The 23,335-nt window shown below is 49.0% G+C and overlaps 1 protein-coding gene and 1 pseudogene across 14 annotated transcripts in view; one reads left to right on the top strand and one right to left on the bottom strand.

The window, feature by feature from the left end:
* Positions 1-23,335, top strand: part of FOXN3 (forkhead box N3) — a 452,985-nt gene that overhangs the window by 356,621 nt on the left and 73,029 nt on the right. The window lies entirely within an intron of this gene.
* LOC109564160 (large ribosomal subunit protein uL6-like) overlaps positions 6,560-23,335 on the bottom strand; it is a 41,848-nt pseudogene continuing 25,072 nt past the window's right edge.

Raw genomic sequence — 23,335 nt, 5'->3', positions numbered from 1 at the left:
GGTCCAGGTGGACCAGCCGTCTTTTTTTGTTTTCTTTTAATTTTGTTTATTTATGTATTTTTAACACCCAAAGCATTTTGTATTTGGGTATAGCTGATTAACAATGTTGCAATAGCTTGGGGTGAACAGTGAAGGGACTCAGCCAGACACAGGCATGTATCCATTTTCCCCCAACCCACCCTGTCCCATCCAGGCTTGGACCAGCCCTCTTCTGATCTCAGTTCCCAATTCCCAGGAGCATCGGGGATTCTGATTGGAGTCACTGTGGCCACGTGACCGCCCCAGTCCAGCGCGCTGGTCCTGGAGAGCCGTCTCACATGTGAACCATGGCGACCAGGGTTCTCCCCGCAGGCGAGGAGGGGAGGGAGGGCTCCAGGGAGAGGCTCACTGAAGGGACTGACGCCAGCAGCCGGGCTGGGCTTGTGTGCCTTTGTGAGAAGGCCGGTGACCCCAGCTCCTCGTTCAGCCTTCGGACGCGTGACCACCCCCACGCTTCTGCAGGAATCCCGATGCATGCTCCGGAGCGGGAACCTCCAAAGGCAGCTCCCAGGCGGCTGCTGATGGCTTAGCTGGGTGAACTCCGGTTACCCTTGCCACACAACCAGCAGACTTTAGGGTTCCTCCCCGAGGCACTGACGCCCCACTTCACAGATGGGGAAACTGCGGCCGGCAGGTAAGGGTGTCACCTGCTGTCGCGTCACTTGTTCTGCTGCGACTCGAATGCGGAAGCGACCCTGCTGCTAGGTTTGGGTCGTATCCACCAGCTGGCGGCCGCTGCCGCGTGGGTTTGTAGGAAGAGCAGTAGGTACTTAATAGGGAGCTGGCTGGTTACGCATTGGCCTGAAATGGAAAATTCACGGGGAATAATCCACATATGGAGTAATAGTCATGCACATCATGAGGACTTAACCTCGGCATGAACTTTCTATATAGAAACCTAAAGTCCGTCTAAACGTTTTGATTGGACTCCGAGTCATAGGGTCGCATCACTTTGGGTAGAGAATGTCACTGGGGTGGTGTTCTGACTTGTCTAGCCGGTCTCACCCTCTCCTCATCACTCAAAGGATGGCATTGTCTGTCATATGGGGGGATGTCGCTAACTGGAAAACTAGCTAATCAGTCAGTGCTGCCTAACAAAATCACAGGGCTGGGGAGGTTGCTGCCATTTCTCCGAGAGTGATTATTGTTGGGGGTGAGTATTGAGTGAGGGGGAGAAACCCTGTCTATACCGATGCTCCTGCTGTGGAAAGAGCCCTGGGCTGACAGTCTGGGTCCTGGGGGCCAGGCCCAGCCACTGACCATCCGTGGGACCCAGCACGATTGGTTCCTTATGTGTGCTCTGAGCCAGTGCCTCTACGCACCTGAGTGTGTGTGTCGGTTTATGCGGACAGGCACATACCACATACATTATTCTGATCATAATGGCCGTTCTGTGTCAGTGCATACGGAGCTGGCCTTTTCATGGACTCCAGAGCTTTTCACTGTGTGACTGCACCCCTGGATTAAACCCCTCATTCAGTTCAGTTCAGTTCAGTTCATTTCAGTCACTCAGTCGTGTCTGATACTTTGCGACCCCACAGACTGCCACACACCAGGGTTCCCTGTCCATCACCAACTCCCGGAGTTCACTCAAACTCATGTCCATTGAGTTTGTGATGCCATCCAACCATCTCATCCTCTGTCGTCCCCTTCCCCTCCCGCTTTCAATCTTTCCCAGTATCAAGGTCTTTTCCAATGAGTCAGTTCTTCCCATCAGGTGGCCAAAGTATTAGAGTTTCAGCTTCAACATCAGTCCTTCCAATGAACACCCAGGGCTGATCTCCTTTAGGATGGACTGGTTGGATCTCCTTGCAGTCCAAGGGACTCTCAAGAGTCTTCTCCAACACCACAGTTCAAAAGCATCAATTCTTCGGCGCTCAGCTTTCTTTATAGTCCAACTCTCACACCCATACATGACCACTGGAAAAACCATAGCTTTGACTAGATGGACCTTTGTTGGCAAAGTAATGTCTCTGCTTTTAAATATGCTGTCTAGGTTGGTCATAGCTTTTCTTCCAAGGAGCAAGTGTCTTTTAATTTCATGGCTGCAGTCACCATCTGCAGTGATTTTGAAGCCCCCCAAAATAAAGTCTGTCACCGTTTCCATTGTTTTCCCATCTGTTTGCCATGAAGTGATGGGACCAGATGCCGTGATCTTAGTTTTCTGAATGTTGTGTTTTAAACCAACTTTTTCACTCTCCTCTTTCACTTTCATCAAGAGGCTCTTTAGTTCTTCACATTGTGCCATAAATGTGGTGTCATCTCCATATCTGAGGTTATTGCTATTTCTCCCGGCAATCTTGATTCCAGCTTGTGCTTCTTCCAGCCCAGTGTTTCTCACGATGTACTCTGCATATAAGTTAAATAAGCGGGGTGACAATATACAGCCTTGATGAACTCCTTTTCCTATTTGGAACCAGTCTGTTGTTCCATGTCCAGTTCTAACTGTTGCTTCCTGACCTGCGTACAGGTTTCTCAGGAGGCAGGTCAGGTGGTCTGGTATTCCCATCTCTTTCAGAATTTTCCACAGTTTATTGTGATCCACACAGTCAAAGGCTTTGGCATAGTCAATAAAGCAGAAATAAATATTTTTGAACTCTCTTGCTTTTTCGATGATCCAGTGGATGTTGGCAATTTGAACTCTGGTTCCTCTGCCTTTTCTAAATCCAGGTTGAATATCTGGAAGTTCACTGTTCACGTACTGTTGAAGCCTGGCTTGGAGAATTTTTAGCATTACTTTGCTACAATGTGAAATGAGTGCAATTGTGCGGTAGTTTGAGCATTCTTTGGCATTGCCTTTCTTTGAGATTGAAATGAAAACTGACCTTTTCCAGTCCTGTGGCCACTGCTGAGTTTTCCAAATGTGCTGACATATTGAGTGCAGCTCTTTCAGAGCATCATCTTTTAGGGTTTGAAATAGCTCAACTGGAATTCCATCACCTCCACTAGCTTTGTTCATAGTGATGCTTCCTAAGGCCCACCTGACTTCGCATTCCAGGATGTCTGGCTCTAGGTGGGTGAAAACATTCACTAGTCTTAGATATCTTACAGTGTTGTGAGGTGACATTTTCTTGGTGTTCATTTCCTGAACTGAGTGAGGTTGAAGGCCGTTTGTATTTCTTTTTCTGTATATTTCCTGCTTGTGCCCTCCACTCATTTTTTTCCCCTTGAATTTTTCTTTGTCTTTCCGCACCTCATTTTCCAAAGAGGTAATGATTCAAGCCCCAGTCAGTTCTGCACTGAGGAACATTTTAGCTGGGGGAGAGACCTGATGGCTGTTTACTGAGAAGTCCTTTACCCAGGAGAAGAGCCTGCATCGGCAGTGGAGGCCGGCTCGGTTTGCCTGGTTCCTCTCCTCCTCCCCAGGGTCGTGGCAGTGGGGTCACGCCAAGCTCCTCAGCAGGCCTCAGCCTTGGTAGGGGGAACGCCTGCCCGATAGCGGAGCTGCGTCTGTTTTCGCTGAATGAACAAAAAGAGAATGTGGCTTCATGGAGCAGGATCATCCAGCTCTGTAGACGTTGACCTGCGTTCAAATTCTCTTGGCTTCAGTGTTTGCAAGCCATGTGAACCTCCCTGGGCCTCAGTTCACTCCTCTGTAATATGGGAATAATAATACCCATGCTGCCAGGCCGTTGGTAGCGATAGAGGAGCGCAGTGACTGATGGCTTCCGGTGTTGGTGTCATTGTTGTGATCAGGACTGTCCTGCCGTCACGGTCAGCCGGGCGAGTGGCAGCAGGGGCCTGGGCTGAGACGGAGCGATTGGTTCCTGCGATGACTGTATTATGTGAGACTGACCGTGTTCTACTATATGAGATGACCATATTATATGGGACTGTGATTTCTGCACCATCCGCGTCTTTGATGTAAGAGTTTATTTGCACCTACATCAATTTCTTTGGTCCTGTGACCATGATTTTATTACAGGCTTTGAGTCTCTGTGGCTAGACATAGTACATAGTGCCCGTCCGGTTTTCTGTCCTTGAAAAGGGAGAGAAACTTGAAAGTGTCCTTGAATTCTTAGTGGGAAAGATATAAAAACTCTCCTTCTCACTTTGCCTCCCAAAAGAAGTCTTAAGAGATAAAAACAAATAGATCTTTGTCTCTGCATCCCTTAAACCCAACTTAAGAAATTAACAAAGGAAGATGGAGGGACTGAAATAAGACTCCCAGAGAAGAGGCGGACTCCTCCTGATTGATTCCCACAGAGCTGCTACTTACCTACAGCTAGGAAAATTATCTGCTTGGAAATACCAGTCCAGCTCTCTGGCTTCACAGGAAAGAGTCACTGCATCTGGCTGGAAAAGCTCTTAGGGAGGAGAGTGGAGTGAATTACAGCTGACTGTTTAGTACCATCTCATTCATAGATTTCTGCCTTTCCCCCCCAGTGGATCATTCGCAGTCTCCTTTTTAGTATATAATCGTTCATTTACAATTTTCATGTTTGCTATAGCTGGGTGTATGTTAACTATCGGCATTCTGTAATTATGTTGTCTATTTGTCATCTCTTTCCATGGCGGCAAGAGCAGTAAGCAAGAATTCTTCCGATAGCAAGACTTTTAATTTATAATTCCCTCCCCCCAGACCATTTAGACACTGATACGTTTCACTCACACTCCAGACGCAGTTCAGTGAATGCATCAAGTTTTAAGCTCAGAAATGCCTCGGTCCTCCTAGAGATTCCTAAGATTTTGGTTGTATTCATTCAGTCTGCAGCCATTTATTGAGCAGCCACTGCACACAGTGCGGAGGATATATCTCTCAATAGAACAGACACAATAAAACATCCTGCAGTCAGGGAACAGACGGGCTGCCTGCCGACCCCTAAACCACGTGTCCAGCTGGCGGCAGTGTGTGTGTCCCCTAGGCTGCCGAACACTGCCTACTCCCAGCTCTACTCCCAGTTATAATGAGGAATATGGTAAGAAGTTAGAAGCCACTGGCTATCAAAGCTATTATTTCACATTAAAGTCCCCCTATACGATACTGGCAGCTGAGACGTACATGGGAAACATGATGGAGATCATCAGATTAGTTACAGACATCCCAGATTCTGTGTGCCAGTCAAAGTAGAGGTACATCAAGGTGATCCTGTCAGGAAACAAGGCTGGGATTAGAGGGCGTGTTCCTGATGTGTGGACCAGGTGAGCAGAGGGACTGTTGACAGTAGCTGCAGCCTCATGCCTCACACGGAGGTTCCAGTGCCCTAGATTATAACTGACCCCTGGGGACGATCCCCAAGACTGGACTGTCCTGGTGCTGTGAGTACACATGGTGGGTCCTTGCACAGTGTCTGGAGCGCAGATGAGACTAAAGGACCCGTGACAGTGATGTCAGAGCGTGTCCTGCTGGTGGGTGATGCTGAAAGAGCAGCTCCTGACGAGAGAAGGGGTCTGGGGGAAGTTAGGCGGTTGGAAATACTCTATCCAAAAAGGCTTATAAGTGAGCTCCGCATAGTCATTCAACAGCTCTTTTTTTTAGTACTTGTAGAATGTGCCAGAGTGTGAACACGTCAGAGGCCCTGCCTGTGTGGAGCTTCCATTTCAGTGGGTACGGCAGGATGGACAGATGGCCAAATGTAATGTCACGTAATGTCATGCAGATGTGAGTGCTGCAAAGAATTGTACATGGGGTACACGAATAAAGTGATCAAGGTATCCTGCTGCTGGTAAGTCGCTTCAGTCGTGTCTGACTGTGTGCGATGGATGGCAGCCCACCAGGCTCCCCCGTCCCTGGGATTCTCCAAGCAACAACACTGGAGTGGGTTGCCATTTCCTTCTCCAGTGCATGAAAGTGAAGTCGCTCAGTCGTGTCCGACTCCCCGCAACCCCATAGACGGCAGCCCACCAGGCCCCCCGTCCCTGGGATCCCCCAGGCAGGAGCACTGGCGTGGCTCAGTCATGTCTGACTCCCTGCAACCCCGTAGACGGCAGCCCACCAGGCCCCCCGTCCCTGGGATCCCCCAGGCAGGAGCACTGGCGTGGCCGCCGTCGCCTTCTCCGGAAGGTGTCCCACTAGCCCTTTTTTTGCATTTCACTCATTCTCAATACGAGAAGGAAACGCTGGGGAAAGGGGTGGTCAGGGTTTGTTTCTTTGGGATTTTTGGGGGGTTTGTGTTTCTACACCCAAATCAATACAGGGCTTTTTGGTTTTTTTTTTAATTAGAGGATAATTCTTTACAGCCTTGGGTTGGCTTCTGCCACACACAACGTGCATCAGCCACAAGCACACACATGTCCTGTCCCTCCTGAGCCCCCTCCACGCCCTGCCCCGTCCCGCACCTCTGGGTGGCCGCAGAGCACCAGGTTGAGCTCGCTGGGCCAGTACAGCGGCTTCCCACTGGCTGGCTCTTGTACACATGGTTGTGCATATATGTCAAGGCCACAAGGCTCTTACTGCGTCTTTAAAATATTACGGGTAAGACTTAGGAATCGTTTGGCATCTTATTGTTTCTGTAGCTGGAAACCTTAGACCTTATTCATCACCTGCTGGACTGATCCTTTGGCACAGGCTTCTTGCCATCTAAAATCTTCCTGGTATCCTTGTCTCAACTGTTGTGGCCTGCTGAGTCAAAGCCACTGAAATTAATGCAATTTCAGTGTCATTTTCTTTGAGAATTAACTCACATTTCTGGGCTTGAGATACTGACCAAACAATGTCTGGCCTCATCTGAACCTGGATCATCTTTTTTTTTTTTTTTGCCCAAGAAATTTCAGATTTCAACAAGAAACTTGTTCTCCTGAATAATGACATTGATGGGAAGATGAGCATTCACAGGCCTCCTCTTGTAATGGAAACACAGCCTGATAGTCTTTATCATGTTCTGTAGGTGATACAGATAGTCAAAAAGTAGCCAGTTTCTATTCACCCACCCACTTGTCAGCCTGGAACCCCTTTCGTTTCTTTCCAAGGAAACTGGGATCTATATTGAAATGATTGAAGTCCCTCTGAAGGGTTCTTCTGAGACGCTTCACAATAATGGTATGACCCTTCAGAGTGATGTCAACATTTTCTGGAATGTCAGAAGTCTAATTGTTGAGGATGGACTTCCTTCTCACAGTGGAGACAGCAAAGAACTGTTTCTATTTTTAATTAAACTTTGTAAGATAACTGTAGATTCAAATGCAGTTGTAAAAAATTGTAGTATGAGGAAATTATGTTTTTCCTGTTGGTAACATCTTGCAAAACTATATTATAATATATGTAACCTCATCTGTATAAAAGAACCTTACTAGGGTTTCGATAGGCATTGTATTAAGCCTGTTAATCGGTTTGGGGGCAATGACATCTTTACTGTGTTGAGTTTTCTAATCCATGAACATGGTATGCCTCTCCATTTATGTAGAATCTTTGATTTCTCTCATTTGCATTTTGTAGTTTTCAACATGCAAGTCCTATACATGTTTTGTTATATTTACACCCAAATATTTCATTTGTATTGAACAATTGTAAAATGTTGGGTGTCCACTCATTCATTGCTAACATATAGGAATACAGTTTATCTTGTATGTTTATCTTGTATTGTGAGACTTTGCTGAATACACTTGTTAGTTCTAGGAGGGTTTTTTGTTTGGTTTTTTTTTGTAAGTTCCTTGGGATTTTCTATATAGTTCAGTTCAGTTCAGTCGTTCAGTCGTGTCCGACTCTTTGCGACCCCATGAATTGCAGCACGCCAGGCCTCCCTGTCCATCACCAACTCCCAAAGTTCACCCAAACTCTTGTGCATTGAGTCGGTGATGCCATCCAGCCATCTCATCCTCTGTCATCCCCTTCTCCTCCTGCCCCCAATCCCTCCCAGTATCAGGGTCTTTTCCAGTGAGTCAGCTCTTCACATGAGGTGGCCAAAGTATTGGAGTTTCAGCCTCAGCACCAGTCCTTCCAATGAACACCCAGGACTGATCTCCTTTAGGATGGACTGATTGGATCTCCTTGCAGTCCAAGAGATCTCTATATAGACAGCCCTGCAAATAAGGGCAATTTTATTTCTTCCTTTTTAATTTATATGCCTTTATTTCATTTTCTTGCCTTATCTCACTGGCTATGTTAAATAAGAATAATAGTACTGTGTTAAATAAAAATGGTGACAGCAGACATCTTTGCCTTGTTCTCAATTATAGGGAGAGAGTGTTTAGTCTTTTCTCATTAGGCATAATGTTAGCTGTAGGGTTTTTGTAGATCTGCTTGACAAGTTGGATAAATCCCTTTCTATTCTGTTTGCTGAGCACTGTTTATCAGGATTAAATTCTACATTTTTCATATGCTTTTTCTGCATCCACTGGCGTGATACGCTTTCTCTTGCATAGCCTGTTGATAGAGTCAATTACTTTGATTGATTTTGGAATACTGACCCAGTCTTGCATCTCTGGAATAAACCCCACTTAGTCACAGTATATAATTCTATTAAAATATTCTTGAGTTATATCTGTTAATATTTTGTTAATTTGCTCTGTAACTTGTCTTTTTTGTATGCTCCTTCGCTGGTGTGCTTTCTTCTTTCTGCCTTTCAGAGTCTTCTTTTGTTTGTCTTATATTTAATGTCCACCATTTCTAGGTATATTTAGTGGGAAGAATAGGTTAAAGTACATCTCTTCCCTTTCCTGGAAGCAGGCATCCCTTCAGATGGTCAGTTTTTAGGTATACTTTTAAGCAGCCGTATAATTTACTATCAGAAGGAAAGACATTCCTGAATTCAGGCCTTGATGAATAAGAGAGTCCCATCAGATTACCAGTTTGACCTGCTCGATTCTAAAAGAAACTGAACAAAGAAATTTAGCCTGAGCAAAAAGGTATAACCACACTAACTTCTCAGTGTCACTTCCTGGGCTTCCCTGTTAGGGTCACCCAGGTGTCAGGGACATTATGCAGGCTCTCACCCCAGCAGATCAGTGCATGCCAATGGGAGCCTTTAATGAACGTCAGTCCACCGTGGTACCGACAGCATCCATTTCAATTTCGTTTCCTGCAAGCTGCTGGTAATGCCAGATATTCAGAAGAAGTTGCTGTAGGCCCTGCTGCCTGCTCTCAGGTGCCTCTCATAGTTATTTGCCAAACGATTGTGCGTCAGAAGGGGCCTGAAACTTAGATCAAGGGGAACTTGGCTTCTGCTGGAGACTGATGATACTGACTCCTCAGGGAGGTGAGTTCTCAGAGGGTCAGTGATAATCTCTTCTGCACCAAAGGAGCTCTTGTTCTTTACCTTCGGTGGTTAGCTTATCTTTCAGCCTTTCTTAGGATTTCCAAGAAGCATGGCCTGGTAGCAAAGGTCACCCAGATTCAGTGGGGGAAGTGATAGGCCCCCCTGGTTTCAAAGGTCCTCTCCATGGTGAAGTTTTCAAAACAGCTGGTATTTCCTCTGATTCTCCTCTTATCTTCCTTTCCTTTAGCAAATATTTACACGCACCTACTGTGGGCACGGTGATTGAGTAAGAAATGACCCCTGCTCTCAAGGAGTGATAGGCAGATGAAGGTACATATGGCCATAGTTCGAGGTCACTCAGGAGCAGACAAAATGTCATCAAGGGTCAGATGCAGGTGACCTGGTTTTCCGCTGGTGAAATCGGAGCTGTCGCTTCTAGAGTTGGGAGGATTTCAGCAGCGGGGGGTGGAGGTGGGGCTGCTGGCAGTGGGGCCTGGGAGGCCAAGAGGGGAGGCATAGACTGTCCAGGGAGCAGAGCATGTGGGCTGACCTGGGCAGAGAATGGTACTTTCCTGACCAGCGCTCCGCTGCCCAGCCATTGGAAGTAATCATCTTTCCCCCATGTAACCTTTAGAACCATGATGTCTTTCCACTTACATTTTTCCTTCCACTTTACCTAAAGTGGGCTTTGGTGGTCATCCTTCATTTGTACACTTGAGTTTAGACTTCCAAATGTGCTTACCTCCCTAACAGCATGGCTTAAATGGCACCACCACCATCCCCCGCCAGCTAAGATATGTCGAAGTCCTAACCCATCCACCCACCCCCTCCCCACGCCCCAGTATCTGGGAATGTGACCTTATTTGGAAACAGGGTCTTTGCAGATGGAATCAGTTTGTGTCTTGTTGTCTAGATGAGGTCATTAGAGCAGGCCCTCACCCACGGTGACTGGCATCCTTGTTAGTAGAAGATTTGGACACACACACATACACACACCTGGGAGAAACTCCATGAAATGACAGGCAGAGCCTGGAGGGTTGCAGCTGTGAGCTCAGTAGGGCCAGGATGAGTGACCAGCCCTGGGAGAGGCAAGAAGCAAACGGTTTCAGAGAGGGCCTGGCCCTGCCAGCTCCTTCATCCTGGACTCCAGCCTTCAGACAATAGGATAATACATTTCTGTTGTTTTAAGCCACCCGGCTTGTGGTGCTTTATTACAGCAGCCCTTGTTGTTGTTTAGTCGCTGATTCGTGTCTGACTCTCCTGCGACCTGTCCCCATGGGCTGCAGCCCGCCAGGCTCCTCTGTCCATGGGATTCTCCGGGCAAGAGCGCTGAGTGGACTGTCATTTCCTTCTCCAGGGGTCTTCCTGTGCTGCTGTGTTGACAGGTGGGTTCTCTACCGCTGAGCTGCCAGGGAAGCCCTGGGAACCAAGGTGCCCGTGTGCACCCAGCCCTGCACTCAGGAAATTCAACGTGGATTCTGCTCCATCCAGGCAGTTCATCTGTGCCTGTTGAGGTCACGTCGGTGGCTCTCAGGCAAGCTTTGCAGGAGGGATCGGTCATCAGAGGGATTCCGTGGTTCTCTGGGATGTCCATGGAGGACAGTGAGCTGGTTACAGGCAGTGGGGGGAGCCGCACAGCCTATACTGATACAGGTCCCATCAGAAAACGGGGTAGACTGGCCTCCGCGCGTTCTAGGGCAGGGGTCTTCCCTGGCGGTACGGTTGTCAAGGCTGTGCTTCCACAGCAGGGGCACAGGTTCGATCCCTGGTCGGGGAACTGAGATATCACAGGCCGCATTGTGCAGCCAAAAGGAAAAAAGAGGGGGTTTTAGGGTAAAAGACTTGAGTTTGTTTCCTCCATCTCTTCCTCCTGCCAGATGCTGATGAGCCCCGGGAAGCGTGTCCTGTGACCCTTCCAAAGCCACCCTGATAGAGTCAGGGCTTGAACTCAGACCTTAAATCTCATGTCTCACATCCAGACCGCTGAGATTTCTGAAGCGACTCTAAAGTCTGTGGTTCAGACTTCAGAAAGTTTTCTGGGGGAGCACAGAATTTTAAATTATACCTTTAGATTATTCTGTACTTACCAGGGAAACAAAAAGAAGAGGGATTTTTAAAAAGAAAAAGCAAAAAAGAGGAACAGGTTGAGCTTCAGGAATGGGATTTGATAGCATAAGTACATGCATCTTTCAAATAAAGGACTCCAAAGTATCTAGTTTTACTATGTGTCAGTGACAAAAAGAAAAATCCACTCCTGGCCTCAAGCGGATGGAAAGTCCCAGCTCGCAGGTTCATTCGTTAACCGTCTGACCCACACGTTGCAGGCAGAGGGTAGAATTTATAAAATCAGTAGCTATTATATGACCTCAGACTCCACAAGCTGCACTTTTAGCCTCATTCTGAGTTTCCCGTCCCTCCGCGGGGTGAAGCAGAGCCCCTAACGTCGTTTCAGTAGGTCTCATCTTTCCAGACTTGGTTTGAATCAGGAGTGTGGGGTGCCGGGTAGATTCATGACAGAAGCGGCAGTGCACACACGGCGTCCTGGCAGCTTTAAATCGATATCTCTTCTAAAGGTTCCCGGGAATGTCACTTACAAGGCACCTCGCTTGCGTGAGTGCCCTTTTGTATTGGGTGCCCTCGAATGTAATTTCTATCAGGAGGACATAAAGGAGGCCCAGAGGGGAATCGTTTTGCTCGGCAGCACACTTTGAAAGGAAGGAGGGGTTGTTGTTATTTTGTTGTTGTTGTTACTATTATTGTTTCTTGGGTTCCTCCAACAAAGACATGCCGGGTGGCTTTCAAAAGACTCTCCGGGCAAATGCTTCCTGTCACCAGTGATCAGCGCCCTGCCTCTTTGAAATTCAGAAGTGGCTTTATGAAATGATGGTGACCCTGCCAGGCACTGGGAACCAGCCTCTCCAAGAAATGGACGCTTCCCTCCTCTTCTGTCCCCCAGTGTGGCCCGCGAGTGCCGTCGCTTTAAGCAGCCGTTGGCCCGAGATGGGGTTGCTTCACCCAGGGCTGTGGAAAAACAAGGTTAGAAGGGCAGAGGCTTTTGTTGATCGTGAACAAGGGGGATTAGTTAAACCAATATTGAGAGATGGTTTTGCACAACTCTCGGAGGCTCCTGTTACTCCCAAAGAGGTGTGCTGCCTCAGCCCTTGTTGGCAGGGATACAGGTGAAGGTGCATCAGGACCTTTGTTACATAACCCTTCCCCGTTATATAATTAAGGGTCCTGTGTTTTCTTGCCCGGGTTTACATCGACTGAAACGGGGATAGAAGATCCCAACAGTTCATAGTTTCCTGTAATAGCGGAGGCAGTGATGTTATTGATTAAAGCACAGGGGACCTGTGGGTCATCAGCCATGCTCTGATGCAGGATAAACTGTGTATGTGTGAGACAGTTTGTGTCTGAAGAATAGAGAATGCGTTCAGACACATCATCCCGCAGGTGAGGAGTTTGAAAGGATGACTTTCAGATCCTGACTTGTGAGAACCATCTGGTCTCAGCCCCGGCGTGTCTCCAGGTGGTCAGAGCCCCGAAGCTGGCCGAGGTGTGGAAACGCACAACACGGTGGGGGTTTTCAGGGCTGCCGTGAGGCGGCTCCTGTGACTTTCCACACCTGGCCCAGGTCGAGTAGGAGACGTTGCAACCCAAGGGCAGGTAGGGTCCTGGAGACTTCAGCCCACACTTGCCTGCAGCCACCAGCTCACCCACCTCTGAAGAGCTCACCCACACCTCTGAAGCGGCTCCGAGCCCCTGCGTCTACCCTGGCTCCCGGTTATTTCAGATATAAATGTGGTCGCTGTCGTTGGCGCGTCCCCAGCCAATGGAGCAGACCTGGAAACCAGTTCCCCTGTGGTCCCCTCCTCCCGTCCGTGCCGCCCTGCACGCCTGTAGAAGGAGCAGGTCTGTCCAAGGCCCTGGCTCAGAGACACTCCAGGCCCAGAACCAGGACCCCACGGGCCAGCCATGCCGTTACCGGACTTCCTCCCGACTCCAGACGGGAGGGCTCTGTGTTGTCCCTTTTGGGGCCCCGGCACCCCAACTCTCTGGCTGGAGCCTTCTGAACAGCTCTGGTCCTCGGGGCGTGGTGCCCGCGTCCTGCTTCAACAGGACTGCGGTCGGTCGTCAGTGGTGTGAAGGACACGCCTCTCTCTCTGCCGGAGGATGCAGCCCGTGCTTTGCCCCCTCCCCACCACGTGGACCTGGGCGCTCTGCACTCCCTTCTCAGCTCCTGCCAGCCCCCCACCCCACCCCCCACCCCAGGCCTGGACTCTCCTGACTTGCAGAATTCGCTGTGGCCCAGAGGCCAGGCTCACTTCTTTCTGCAAAGCAGTGCTGTTTCGCTTCAGATACTTCCTGAGAAGCAAGTACTGACGCCAAATGGGGTGGTAGGTAATTTCAGTTTTTCTTCTTTTTATACCCTTCTCTCTTTAAATCAAATTATCTACAATGAACATGTCCTGTTTGTTTTAGTTGGAAAGAAAAAATATAAAGATTGTAAAATAGCAGTTGGGGAGACAGCAGATAAAAACAAGGAGTCTTTTTTTGTTCAGCAAAATAGCAACAGTAAGATCATCCCAATATAAATCAATGCAAAAATATTAGGCAGCCCTGCTCCTCCTCATCAGGTAATAAATGGCCTTTCACAGGTGAGATGAGGTGGAGCGTTACCGTCAACCTCGGTCCTGATGTTTTTGCAGAGCTGCTGGGTATGTTCTACTCCGGTAGACAGCATGGGGACTTATTACAGGGTTGTTGGGAGGCTCACATGAGAAAATAGATGTGAGGGTACTTTATAAATGGAAGCTATTATTTTCAACAAAAAATAGAGAACTTCCATCTACTCTGGGAGTCAAGGCAGGACACTGTGAGGAGGTTTATACAGTTTAACACAGGGGCAGATGCGACCATGATGATCTAAGAACTTAAGTCCATCTATTCGTTTGGTAAATATGTACTGGGGTTTGGGGCTTGACACAGTTCTTGGTGCCTGGGATTCATCAGTGAAGAAAATGGACACAAATTCTTTCCTCACGGAGCCTAGTGAGAAAGAGGAGAAACCAAAAAAGATTTAAGAAATGAAAAAGAAGTCAAAATAACAGCAGCAGTGGGTAACACTTCAGTAGTGCTTACTTTGTGCCAGACGTGTATTTAATATATTTAATCCCAAATACCGGGCTTCCCAGGTGGCTCAAAGGTAAAAAAAAATCCACATGCCGGTATAGGAGACCTGGGTTTGATCCCTGGGTCAGGAAGATCCCCTGGAGGAGGAAAAGGCAACCCACTTGAGTATACTTGCCTGGAGAATCCCATGGACAGAGGAGCCTGGTGGGCTACAGCCCATGGGGTCGCAGAGTCAGACGCGACTGAGCGAGCATGCACACACTTAGGTAATCTTATCCCCCCACTGGGGGAAATGTCCCACAGAGAGGCGAAGCGACTTGCCCAGCGTCACACAACTAATGAGACTGGCCCTGGAGACCTGGCCTTCGTCACAGAGGAAAGCAGTGGGTGAGGAGCAAGTGGAGAATAAGCGTAACAGGCTAAGGGGCTGTCCACTCAGGAGCCATTCCTGAGCGCTCTGTGCCTGGCACCGTGTTGGATGCCCGGGATATACACATGCAAGAGCGTCATCCCCAAGTGGAAGGGTCCGCCGTCTCCCAGGGAAGGTGCGGGCACACAGACGCGTCGGCAGACCACATGGAGGGGTACGGCTTCCTTGTTGGCTGCCGAGCACAGCAGAGGTGCCCTGCTGGGAAAGCGTGGGTCTCCGTGACACTTGTGTTGACTCGTCGAATCACTGCTCTGACACTAGTGACTTCACGGCCTCGCTGCTTTCCCTTTGTCCAAAACCCACTGATCATGGTGGTGCACCCTCTGTCGCTGCAGAGCCTCTAGTCTGAGAGGCTGATCAAGCGGCAGCTACTTTAATTAAAGACTGCAGGCCACACGGCCGGGGGCCGTGGCCTCCCCGAGCTGACCCCGCCCATCCGCACCAGGTGGGCCCGTGCAGGTCCCCGATGCCCATCTGCTCTGGCTGGCGCCGGCGTTGTACCTGCCGTTCACGCTTTTGAACGTCACCTTTCCTCCTCTCATCTCTCGTCTGCCTCAGAGAGGGTCACACACAGGGACCACCCTTAGCATCCTCTGCCTGTCCCCTGCCCTGCGGTCCTCCATCCCAGCGCTGGCAGGGGGTGGGCCAGGGAGACCCCATGCCTCCTGCAGATAAGTCCTGGCAGATCTGTTTGCTGCTAACGAGGGGTCCGTAGCATTTGGTTCCTGCCCAAATGCAGCCTGTTTACTCCCCTAGCTGAGAATCACAGACTTCAGAAACACTCTGGTGCTGTAGGATTTTTGTTTATTTTGGGTTGTGTTCCTTTCTCTGCTTCTTTTGTCCGACAGAGTCCTTGATTTTGCCCCCAGGGCAACCACACTTAACTCTGGACATCAGTGCAGGAGAGTGAGGTCCTTCCTGCTCAGCATCCATCGCAGGTCAGGCCTGCCCTTCCCTCCCTGGGGCAGCTGAAGGCGGTCCCTCTGTTAGGGCCCTGGTGGTCGTTTTGGTTGCTGATGAGAAGGCCAGGCCCTTTATGACTGCTATTTCACCTAGTTCTCAAGACAACCCATGTTATGGTGCAGAAAACCCAGGCTCAGAGAAATAAAGTAACATCCTCCCAGGCACACGGAAGCAAGCAAGTAGAACAAGGGCTTAAACCCAGATTTTTACATACATTTCTACTTGTTTTCTTTCCAGTATATCACTCCAAGGATGTTTGGGTTAGGAAGTCAGTTTCTTTTTGGTGTTGTTATATTAGTTTTGAACAAGTGTTTTTTTTGTGGGGAAATGAACTGAATCTGTCTTCCTAAAAGTGCCTTTTTTAAAAACACTTAAAATACTTCCGGGTTCCTACAAGCCATGTTTCTGGTTTTGCTTGTTTGCAGTTTTTTGTTTTATGTGTGTTTTGGGGTTTTTGTTTTTTTTTTTTTTTTTGGTTCCTATAATTAAAAGCTAGAAGAGGCAGGGTTGAAGGTTTTTTTTTCCCCCTAGTAAAACAAGAAATTGCCTTCTCTTCAGATCTATGCTTTTCTCTCCCTCCAAGCAAGTCAAAGATGAAAATAATAGCTCTATCTTACAGATTCAGAATGAAACAGAAATTATTTAAATTCCTGTTTTAAACTGTAGAAATGACTAACAGGTGCTCCTTACATCCTGTGACCTCATTAGTCTGTCAGATATTACCAAACTGCATCAACCAGACAAAAAGATAGGTTCATAACTATGCATCCAAGAACATCCTGGGGCTCACTGATAAGGTTTAGAGGGTCTAGACGAGTCCCTGAAATTGTCTTCAAAACCTGTATCTTCCTGAGCTATTCTGATTAGAGATTCCTTCTTTTTCATCAGTCCTCAAAGGACATGGTCACCATATCAGTGTTTTCAAACAGGACATGTTTGTAATCTCACAGTTGCCCTAGCTCAGGAGTCCAGGGTTTCACCAGGCAGCAAGCAAGCGTCTTAGGCCTGTGGTCCTTTCCGGAGCTGGGTCCTTCTTCAGGTTCATAGCGTTGCCGCCAGAGTTCAGGTCCTTGTGGTTGCAGGGTGGAGATCCCCTCTTCTTGCTGGCCGTCTGGTGGGGTAAAACCCACCTAGTTCCTGCCCCGTGGCCCCCTCCCATACCCTCACAGTCCAGCCGCTACTTCAAGGCCAGCAGGAGAATCCCTCATTCCAGTCTGCCACAACCTGGTCCTGTGTGATGTAACATGACCTGGGAAGGGACTGCTCCTCGCCTTTGCTGCCCTTTATTCCTAGAAACAAGTGTACTCGGAAGGAGGGAGACTACACGAGGTCATGACCCATCGGGGGTCACCTTGGTCTTCCTCACTATAACCTAAAAACTGAGAAGAACCAGTGCTCTGGGATCTTCAAAAACAACACCGTTGACATCCTACAAACACGTCATTCATTTACTGAGGAATCCTGCCACATCCACGGGAGGAAACCCACCAGGGCTGGATGGGGAAAAATTAATCACTTTTGTTTATCTCGATGGAGTTGGTGCCGGAAGTGGGAGTATTAAATGAGAGGAAAGCGCTGATTCTAGAGCTGCTGGGAGAAGGCCCGCAGCAAACAGGCTTTACGGTGTGTGTCGGTATCGTGACGACGCTCGCTCTACTTTTTGAGCCACGGGTCACGGTGTGGAGCAGTGGGAGGCAGCCAGACCCCAGAACAGCTTAAACCTCGTCACTGCCGGCGCTGAGGGGGCCGCTGCCCGTCAACTGAGATCGTGCTTGGTTTACTGGGAGTCTCATTCGGAGTTAATAGAAGGGTTTGAAATTGAGTGTGCGCTGGTCTCTGGTAGAGTTCAGTAGGCGCTTCCAGGGCTGCTGTTTCTTCTGGCTGTTCTCCGACGCCTTGGTTCCGCCGCGCTGCCGTACTCGGCAGAGCCCCACAAGCCCGGCGCTCCAAGGGGCAGACGTCTGCGCTCACGGCCCGGAGGCCGACCGTCCGGGATCGGGGTGTCGGCGGGGCTCTGCCCCTGCTGAAGGTCCTGGGACGCTGTGACCCGGGCCTCCCCCCAGCTTCTGGCACCCTTTGCTTTGGGGACACCGCTCCCCTCGTCACACGGCATTTCCCCGGTGCTGCCGGTGTGTCCTTTCTCACCAGGCATTGGGTTAGGGGCCACCGTCCTCTAGTGCTGAGGAGGGCGTGGTAGTTCACTCCAGTCTTCTCGCCTGGAGAATCCCATGGACCGAGGAGCCTGGCGGGCTAGAGTCCACGGGGTCGCACGGCGTCGGACATGACTGGGCGACTTAGCGCCGTGCACGCTCTGTAATATGACCTCATCTTTCCTAACTACATCTGCAACACCCCTACTTCCTGATAAGATAATGTTCTGAGACGCTGGGTGGGACTTGCACGTGCTAGTTCACTGGATGGTTGGGTGTGGGGCGGTGGACCCAGTTCTACTGGTGACACTTAATGAGGAGTCAGTGCGCTTTTCCTGCAAGTCATACCATTCTAGCAAGTGGATCCAGGTCTCCCTGGGGACTGACAGCCAGTCGGTCTCCCTCTCTCTCTCCACCCTCTCACTTGGGAATTTATTGTTTTCTCACTAGAATCGCATCCTTGCCTTTTGGACTTAATTTAAAAAATAAAGCAGCCCTCATTTCACATCTAAAATTGGTCCATGGTCACCCTGTTTCTGGGGGTAGGATCCTGTCCAGAAGTCAGTTATCTGCCAGCTTCACCTGTAGGGTGAGTGGGGGATAGGGAACCAGGCTCACAGAGAAAACAGGAGCTGAGCAAAGACGGCCCGCCATAGTCATGTCACAGATCCTCCTGGGAGTCTCCTGTGCACTTGCACTCGCGTCCTGCTGACCTTCACTTTACACAGAATTCTGCGGGGCTTTCGGAACCTGAGTTTCCGGTTCACAGGGCAGCAGAAGCGTCAGTGCGTGCGTGATGGACGCAGGGCGCCGCGGGCCGGCGGGGGCTGCACAGACCTGAGCGTCAGTGTGTGCGTGACGGATGCAGGGCGGCGCGGGGCGCGCAGACCTTAACAGGGGAAGTCCAAACTAAAGTCAGTGCAAACATCACTCCTGTCACGATCCCTCCATGGATGCGTTAGTCGCTCAGTGGTGTCCGACTCTTTGCAACCCCATGGATTGTAGCCCGCCAGGCTCCTCTGTCCATGGGACTCTCCAGGCAAGAATCCTGGAGTGGGCTGCCATGCCCTCCTCCAAGGGATCTTCCTGACGCAGGGCTGGAATCTGGGTCTCCCCCCTTCATCGATACCTTCCGCTGAATTCCACTGTTACTTCATACCTTCACCGGTCAGTTGTCATCTGTCTTCTAACCATCCGTGTACGCGTTCTACCTCGTCCACCATGTTGGTGGTTTAGTCACTCAACTGTGTCTGACTCTTTGTGACCCCGTGGACAAAAGCCCACCAGGCTCCTCTGTCCATGGGACTCTCCAGGCAAGAAGACTGGAGGGGGCTACCGTTTCCTGCTTCGGGGGATCTCCCCGACGCAGGGATCGAACCCGAATCTCTGGGGTCTCCTACATGGCCAGGCAGATTGTTTACCACTCATGTCAGCTGGGAAGCCTCCTTCCACCTTGTGTACTTATCTCAGTCTCTCCTACCAGATGCTTGGAAGAGCCCAGACATACCCAGTTATGCCTAACATTATACCCGACACACAGTACGCACACCTACTTAAATTCTTGTGGAAGCCTGGGTAACTAAAAAAGGTAATTTTTTAGGTGGACAGTAATTAGGTAAGATAATTCAGGTGCCTAGTAATTTCAGGCAGGGTGGAGTTTCAAAGTATTTTGAGCAAAAGAAGATTATTCTGGTATCTCTTTTTAAAATTAATTTTTATTAGTTAGAAAATCTGTAACCTTACCTTTCCTCAGGCTTTTAAGAACTATTCAGACATCTCATTATTTTACTTATAAGCTAACAATTTTTAACAATCACTTTTAAGGGGACCTTTTATTATTAATGTTTGGTTTGATTTGCAAACTTAGCTAATTAAACTCCTTTTAACATTTTAAACTGCATTTGTAAAGGAAATCGAACATATTAAATTTGTAAGTACTCAACTGCCTGACTCAACAAACAGGCCTCCCAGAGCACTTAAGCAATTCTTATAAATCTAATTAGGCTTATGAGTATGTTACACCTTATGGTCTCTTAAGTTTTCTTCTACTGTTTATGACTTCAGGGAGATTTTGACTTAAAATCAAAGTCTAAACTGGTTAATTCCACATTTTAAGTTGATATTTCAAAGCTGATCATTATTTTTTGTAGCCTAATTCTCTTAATTGTAACAAATATTTAAAATACTGGATCTGCATTGGTTTCTTTTTTTTTTTTAAGAAGAAAGATTTGACAGATCTAGTCTTCCTAAATATTTTTGTGCTTTATTCTGAATCTCCTTTGTATTTAAAAGTGCTCACTCATATTGTCCAAGAAGGAAAAGAAGGACACGCTCCCCTCTGCCTTCCAGAACCTTCTACACGTCAGGGATCTTTGGGAGCTTCTGTTCACCAGCATCCAGCTGTGCCCCCCCTCCCTCATGACTGTCCAGGGGAGGAACTGCTCCAGTGCTTCTTGGAGGGACCTCGCGGGTGCTTCTGGCAGCTTTGGGAGAGAAAATGGAAGCAATCTGAGGCTCCTGGAGGTTGCCCCAAGCACAGAGCCAGCCTTAGGCCGTCTAAATTTTCTTTACCCCAGAGAGGTTTGGGGCTTCCCTGGTGGCTGAGTGTAAAGAATCCGCCTGCAGTGCGGGAGACCTGGGTTCGATCCCTGGTGGGGAAGGTCCCCTGGAGGAGGAAATAGCAACCCACTCCAGTATTCTTGCCTGGAGAATCCCACGGACAGAGGAGCTTGGCAGACTACAGTCCATGGGGTTGCAAAGAGCCGGACACGACTGAGTGACTGATTCTCTTACTTAAAGAGGTTTGCAAAGATGGACAGACAGGCCCCCAACTCCAGGGGAGCCCTCAGCGACTGGTCGCCTGGACGTCTCCCGGGAGGTCCTGCCCCCGGTCCCCACAGCCATCTGTGGGCAGCGGGGTCTGTGCTCCGAACCCGCCCCGCCCAGAGCGCTCCTCCCCCGGGAGGCTGGCCGCCAGGAGCGCCCAGTGGGCTTCCTTCCCACCTGGGTCCCGCGCACGGCGGGGAAGGCTGCTTCAGAATGGGGCTGGGTCGGAACCATGATGATCATTAGGTTTACTGAAAGGAGCAGAGCGGATCTGGCTCCCTCTGCACATTTTTTTTTTTTTAATTAGAGCCCAAATGGTTTCTCCCCCTGCAGAGATAATAAGGCCACATGCCATTGTTCAGATATTCCTGACTGAACTTTCTTGCCCTCAAATAACAAGGTTTTTGTTTTTTGTTTTTTTAAAAAAAGCAGCTATCTACATCTTCTTTAAAAGAAAAAAAGAAAAAGAGGACAGGGAGAGAAGATGCTTATTACTTCATTCAAGAACAGTTATCCGTCCTCTGAGGTCACCTCAGATACTTGTGAGACTTCCTCTGTGACTGTCAGGGGTGGGGAGGTCTGTCTTCTCAGCTCCCCAGGATTTCCTGATGACAGTGGGTATCAACCCGCACTCACTGCGTGGACATCGATGCTCCTGAGCGCCGGGCTCAGCCCCTCCTTAGAGTCACTTCGTAAAGGAGGCTGCACGGTGAAGCCTCGGGCTTCACTTCCCCACACCCCTCCTGTTACAGGCACGCATCACCGATTCTCCTGTCCACTCACTGAAATCTGTGTCCCCCACCCTCTGGCTGTCTCCAGAATGGATTTTACATTTTCTAAATTTTAATACAAGCACATGTCTTTCCATGAGCGTCCCAAGACCTCAAAACTCTATGGGACTGTGCGTGCTCTTCGTATCCAGGCCTACCCGAGGTTTGGTGGGTTTGGTTCCAGGCCACCGCGGTAAAGAAAATATCACGCTGAAGTGAGCCGCATGAATGTTTTGGTTTCCCAGCACATGTGCCAGCTACGCTGACAATATTCTGTGGTCTGTTAAGTGTGTGATAGCATTGTGTCTGGAAGAACCATGTACACACCTTAATTAAAAAATACTTGATGCTAAAAAATGCTGACTATCCTCTGAGCCTCCAGCAAGTGGTAGTACTGACATCTAAGATCACGGATCAGCATAGAAAGTATAATAATAATGACAAAGTTGGAAGTATTGGAAGAATTACCAAAATGTGACAGAGACGCACGAAGTGAGCAAATATTTCTGGAAAACACGGGCACTGATAGACTTACTCGATGCAGGGTTGCCACAGACCTTCAGTTTGTAAAGAGCGCGGTATCCGCAGAGCGCAGTGAAACGAGGTATGACCCTAATGCTGATACTAACGTGGCCCTGCAGAGCCTCATCCTTGGCTGCCGGAGCTCCCGGCCCCAGCCAGCCACGCCACAAGTGACACCGGCCCAGGAGAGCGTCCTGGGTTACAGCGATGCCCAGCGATGGGTTTCCATGGTGACAAGTGACACCGGCCCAGGAGAGCGTCCTGGTTACAGCGATGCCCAGTGATGGGTTTCCATGGTGACAAGTGACACCGGCCCAGGAGAGCGTCCTGGGTTACAGCGATGCCCAGTGATGGGTTTCCATGGTGACAACTCAGTCCTCAAGAAAACACTGTGTAGACAGGGAAGGGTACGATATAATTTTTTAAGTTTTGTTAAAGGAGTTAAAATGAAAAGAAAAGATGTTTCACCTAGAGGCGGTGCTTCATGTATTTTTAAAAATTCCCCGAGAGAGAATGCTTGTTTCCCAGCAATGTGACTGAGTTCCTGCTGCATGAAACAAACATTTGTAAAATGTTTGAACAGAGGTTCCAGAGCCAACGAGGAAGCTGGTAAAAAGCTAGTTCTTTATAACTGTGTTTAAACCAGAATAACACAGTTCGGTTATCATTTGTTAGTTATTAAACGTTAAGGGATTTGCGAGACTTGCCGGCTTTCGCTCCGTATATCATGAATCTGACTGTAACTAAAGGTTATATATTATGTGGTACAGTGAATAATGCATGGGGAGTGATAACAGACGTTGAAAGGGAGGGAGAGAGAGAGAGAAGGTGGCTTTTAAGTACAGTGGGGCATTTCCTTTCTGCCATGGTGATACATGATACGGTGCTCTGTGGCGTGCGGAATGTTACTGGTTGTCATAGCAATAGAACACCGTCCTGGAGAAAGGAGGAAGCACCGGCACAAGAGGCTTTGCCGGAACAGAGCTCCAGTTCTGACAAACCCATCATCGTTAGCGCCGTGTTTGTTCTCAAACAGTAAAAATCATGCTATTTTTTTTTCTTTTCTCAATGACAGTGCTGAGAAGCCGTGACACCATCCCTGGCTTACACTCCACACAGGGGCTTCTGCCTTCGGTTGAGACCGTTGTGCCTTTTGCTGGTGTAAAAACACATGCACGCTCAGTGGTTCAGTCGTGTCTGACTCTTTGCGACCCCATAGACTGTAGCCCCCAGCACCTCCGTCCATGGGATTCTCCAGCTGAGAATACTGGAGTGGGTTGCCATTCCCTCCTCCGGGGGCTCTTTCCAACCCAGGGACTGAACCTGGGTCTCCCACACTGCAGGCAGGATCTTTACCGCTCAGCCCCT

The sequence above is a fragment of the Bos indicus genome, chromosome 10 (genome assembly GCF_029378745.1).
Source record: "Bos indicus isolate NIAB-ARS_2022 breed Sahiwal x Tharparkar chromosome 10, NIAB-ARS_B.indTharparkar_mat_pri_1.0, whole genome shotgun sequence".
NCBI lineage: Eukaryota > Metazoa > Chordata > Mammalia > Artiodactyla > Bovidae > Bos > Bos indicus.
The sequence above is the reverse complement of the archived record's forward strand: the minus strand, read 5'-3'. Positions and strand labels throughout refer to the sequence as shown.